The sequence below is a fragment of the Tiliqua scincoides genome, chromosome 2 (genome assembly GCF_035046505.1).
Source record: "Tiliqua scincoides isolate rTilSci1 chromosome 2, rTilSci1.hap2, whole genome shotgun sequence".
NCBI classification, from domain to species: Eukaryota; Metazoa; Chordata; class Lepidosauria; order Squamata; family Scincidae; genus Tiliqua; species Tiliqua scincoides.
In genome coordinates, this window is record NC_089822.1 from 210,624,298 (window position 1) to 210,630,049 (window position 5,752).

The window sequence follows — 5,752 nt, forward strand, 5'->3', positions numbered from 1 at the left end:
TTGATTAATATTTTGTAGCACAAGAAATTTAGATTTAGGACTCTACCTTTGAAAATTATAGCAATCTGTTTTACTTGTTTTATGGTGGGTAATTGTATTCTTGTATGTTCAAATGTTTATGGATTTGGGTTAATTTTAGTTGTTTTAATAAAAGAAATCCATCTAGATAACTAAAAACAAAACTGAAGAAAACTACCATGTTTTAATGCAAGTTATTCTAAAGGTCTAATTAAGTTCACTTTTGAGTATGCACATATAGGATTAGATTAGGTTGCACACTAGTTGCAGCACAAGATTTTTAATGACCTGATAAACATATGCTTAGTTTGGCTCTAGACTGTGATAAACACAAAATATAGCATACAATGTAAATCTTCTCTACAGTTCAGTATTTTTAGATTTGCAGGTACATAGAGCCCCAGCCCTGCCAATGCAAGCTGTCTATAGCTACAACAGTCAATAGATGGCTATCCAGCCTCTACTTGAAGATCTCAGTGGAGAGTTAACCCATGCAGCAAAACTACGTCTTATTACATTTACACTTACAGTACATGTAAGTGTGGCTTTAATACTGATACAAGTACAGGTGTAGTCTTCTTACTTGTTAATACTACAGAAATCCCACTATTGTACAATTTTAAAGATTCATAAAAATGGAAGGTCAACCATATTGGCCATTTGATTTGACTTCATAACAGCTGACATACCAAGTAATTAAGGATGCAATCTTAAGCAACTTTCCAGCACTGACATAACAGCAATGCAGCTCCAAGGACAGGGAACAAACATTACTTTGAGGAGGCCTCTGTGAGTGCCACCCAACTGCAAGATATATCACATGCCCACTGGCACAGCTATGCCAGTGCTGGAAAGTGGATTAGGATTTGGGCCTAATTCACTTCATTTCCAGTAAAGGCCACTGACTATCTTCCTAGATGGACTGCTTCCATTAGTAGGCATGGATTCAGTTGTTGTCAGCAATAGAGGTGTGTTTTTTGTGATAAACATGCAACACTGCTTTTGTACTTCTCATTTTTAACAAAAACCCCAAATCTGCAAAAATATAAAACTGTTTTCTAATACCTTTTCATATCAGTCCTTGTAGATTGGTTGGACTGGACTGGACGGTGCATGGGTAATAACTGTGGCTGCATCTGTTGACAATATCAGCTACCTATATCACCCATCTAGTACACTTTTAAACAGTACAATTTTTAAAAATTCACCCTGCAATAAAAATAAAAGTGTAAAATATTGCTTTCCGCACTTTATCTTCTGTGAAAAAATGAAATGTGAAAAAACTCTAAGAACCCAATAAAACCTACTGATCTACCCATAAGGAGCAGTGTTTTCTGTTAATCACAAAATGATTACAGGAAATCCTAATACTGTACTGGTAATCTCACTAAATAAACTGTGCTTGAAGCATAAAAACCAAACAGATTATAATCTACACTTTATTAGTAAAAATGTCAAATCATTAACATGAAAGTATCTTCAGTTAACATTTTAAAATAATTAATAGTTAAGCCATTTAATAGTCAAGTCTTATATACTTTGTATTGAATAAAAAAAATTGTAGTTATGATGACCTTCTTCTGGAGGGTGGTATCTTAGTCAGCCCATTCATCTCCATTCTCAGAATCAGATTCTTCATCTGCAAGTGTAGGATACCACCAGTAATGTACTCTATGTTGCAATCCTGTTCACGTTAACCTCGGCAATCCCAATTGCTAAACAAATGGGTGTTTACTTTTAAGTATTGTTCACATTACAATGAACCCTCACTTAGTGGACTTTTAGACATCTGTTTCTGAACATTAGTCATGTTATGACAATACATACATTCATGCACAAAAGTGTATTTGGATTTCACACAAAGGCATCACTAGGAATTGCATCATCTGGTGCAAGAGCTCCTTGTGTGTCCCCATGATGAACCTCCTCTCATACCCGACCATACAGTATAAATGACAATAGCATACACATGTCCTAAATACAGTGGCATCACTAGGGTTGGTGTACCACTTATTTATTTCAAAATTCAGCAGTACAGGTCACCCAGCAAATCGATAAGCAATAAAAAAACCAATGGCCAGCTTGATACTCACACAACTGAACAAGATTTCTAGTGCTGGCTCTGATCTATAGAAATGAGAGCAACACACACCTTACTGCAGTGTTTCTCAAACTGTGAGTCGGGACCCACTAGGTGGATCATGAGCCAATTTCAGGTGGGTCCCCATTCATTTCAATATTTTATTTTTAATAAATTAGACTTGAGGCTCCCATGCTGTGTGATTTCATTTGGGGAAATGTTACAGACCTGTACTTTTAATAAGCTACTATGTATATTCTTTTAACAATGATAGTCAATGGGACTTACTCTTGGGTAAGTGTGGGTAGAATTGCAAACTAGTATTGTTAGAACTTTTCCTGCTTGATGTCACTTCCGGTCATGACATTATTTCTGCTGGGTTCTGACAGATTATTATAAAAGTGGGTCCAGGTGCTAAATGTATGAGAACCACCACCTTACCGGTTTCCTGCTGTGTCATAACACCTCATTGGCTCCTGGAACAATCAGTCTCATTGGTCAGTTTTGAGTTTAACAAAGTGGATTATCTTCATAAGGCAGTGGTGTTCTTTGTCTGGTTTTTGGCTGTAACTTATGATAGCATACAGATATTTCAACATGGTTTCTTTCACGGCATTCTGCATTCAGTTGTGCATCAAATGATATGATAGTATTCAGAAGTACCAAGACTTACAGTTTTGGCCAGTAGTGATGTCACACACACCATGAGTGTGTCACCCTGGTGTGTTCCACACCCCCAGTGATGCCACTGATTTCACAACTTCCTGTATTAATGGACACCCCTTTCCCCCATTCTATTAAATCAAAGGCTCATGGTGCAGAGCAGGGCCTAATCCTCTTAGCTGTTTTAGACAACACTATGCTAGGGGCATGACTTGGCTAAAATGTGAAGAAAGTCAGAATATGGGGCTGGTGGAGGTCATTAAGGTCCCCCTATCCTCATATCAGCACAGTTTGCATACAGATACAATGGTTAGGCTACAAATGAAACAAGTTTTCCAGACATTGTCTGGTCTCCTGCTCTGACTTCTTGTCACTTATCTCAGCTCAACAGCAATTACGATATTGTACCAATGATCAACACGCTGCCATTTGAATAGTTCAGGTTAACTATTGCTAGAGCTTGCAAGTGACTGACTGTATTAACACAAAGTTAACGTGTTATTTTCCCAGTTCTTGCAAGAAGCAATACAGGTGCAGCCTATTTATCCACAGATTTTTAATCTGCAGATTTGTCTCAACCTGAATGGGGTGGGGGAACTGAAAGTCACACACACCTTTGCCTCCTTTGTCCTCTCCCTTCATTTCCAGGCAGCTCACAACACTGCAAAAAGGCTCTGCCTTGCCCAGGCAGGGAAATAGCCCTGGAGCCCTGGAAGAGGTTCCCCTTGCAAAGGAACAGTAACACTCCTGAGCCAGCAAAGAGGGGAAGGGGAGGCCAAAAATCTCTGTAGCCAGAACACGTGCAGCAAGGTGGAGCTTTCTCTCACTCGCACAGGGGCAGGTGTGGTAGCAACAGAGGGCATTGCTTTAAAAAACCCAGAGAGTGTTTGCCAAATTCCCCCCCCCATTGAGATGGTGCAGGCAATCACAGACACAAGCAAGCCTTCCCACCAAGCAAAGCATAACATATAGCCTACAATCCTCTCCTGGGAGTAAGCCCAATTGACTGGAATGGGGCTTACTTCTGAGTAGAAACACATAGGGCTGGACTCTTAAAAGATCAGCATCCCAACTGTGAAAGAAGCTGGGCAGCTGGCAATGGGGAGCACTGAGTACGGAGGGGATTGATAACAGCTGCCTTAGTTTCCTTCCATCCGGAAGTGTCAGGCTGCAGCATGTTTGCATAACTCTATGGAATTCAGTACAACACGTTTTTTGTTAATCATGCCGAGTCACAGAATGGAACTAATGCGGATAAATAGGCTCCACCTGCACTGTACTTAATGGTAATAAAAGATAGAAACTTGAGCAGAATTCCAAAGTGTGGAAAGAGGTAGAGTCATGTTATCTACCTGAAATACGCACTGCCTCATGTCTCTTCTGAATAACCTTCTTAAGTTCAGCAACTATTCCCCTATCACTGGGAGGCTGTAGAGCTGTTGAACTCCAAGTCACCTATTTTAAGAAACGAGATTTTTAAACAGCCATTAAACTTTTAGGAGTTAATGAACTATTCCTTGCTATTATTTGCAATACAGAAAAATGTTGTGAAATACTCAGTTATGGTTTTAAGTGGCAACTAAGAAGCTAGCCAACCACTGTTACTTGTATGGTGTTCTATTGGCACAGCACTATATTTTATGTGTTCAAATTAGTAAGTTTCTCATTTCAGATTTTGATGTTCTTCATCAGGTTTCAGCAACTCCAACTAGTATGTTTTCAGTTACCTGCCCACCCACACGATCAAGGTCAATAATCTGATCCATCCTGTTGCCACTCCCTCACACCTGGCATTCAAATAACTACCCCTAAAATCCAGAGGTTGCGTTAAGGCATCATAACTTGTAACCTTGATGGACTTTTCCTCCATATCCAATCCCCTTTTAAAGTAGGGCAAGCCTTATGGCAATGTGACCAAACTGGGCTCTGTGCCTGGATGAGCATGGCACTGGGGTGACAGGCAGAGCACCTGCAGCTCTGTAGCAGATTCTCTGGTATGGAATCTTCTATATAAACACATTGTGAGATAACCTCCAAGGACAACTTCCAGGTATCTGAAGTGCAAAAAAGCATATACCTGTAGCTGAAAATTGACAAGTTAGAACAAAGCTTCACCTCAAAATTAAAGTTGCCACCACTCCAGGCATTCCATGCCATAAGGTGCATCAACTCAATCAGCTTTCTTCCTGGCTTCAAGAAAGCAGTTGCGGCAATTAGCTTTCACTGGGATTTAGGACTAATTTTTATTTTAAGAGTAAGAGATTAGAATAAGCTCCAGTTACCAAGATCCTTTTACTTGTGTAACTGGAGCTTGTGCAACAGAGTTTAAGTGTTATGCAGGCAGTGTTCACTCAAGCCATCTCACTCAAGCCAGCAGCAGCTTCATAACGCAAGGTTTGAATAGCAGCTTTTACAGCCACATCACTTTGAAGATTTCTCATTTCAGAATGCAATCCTATAGAAGGGCAAATTGGTACTCCAGGGCAGAAGTTCAAACCATCTGTCACCTCATGGTTCTCATAAGCCAACAAGACATGAGTAGTGTTCACACAGGAAAACTGGTCAAGATACTGACACAAGTGAATGAACTTATAATAAGCAAATATTGTAACTGGATAAATTGAGGTGTGGCTGGATTATCTAACAATCTCTGGATGGGCAAGTTTATAGTACTAACTCACCCTCACCAAAATTCTAAGATTTGGTACGTTTTGTACTGTATTGCATTGAGTGTATTTTCAAAGGCCTTTCAAGCATCCCGGAACATAAAATTGTACTAGCTAGAGTACAGCCACACTGCATGACCACCAATGTTGAAGACGCCTGGCTGAACAAGGTCAGGGTGGTATCACTTGCTGGTTTATCATACACCACTCCTGTTAAGTAAATTCCATATAGTGCCAACACAGCCATAGTCCAGAAAGCAATCTGCCCTTGTCATACTGGGATGTTGATATCTGTATGCCAACACACTGGCCTGATGCCCTCAAA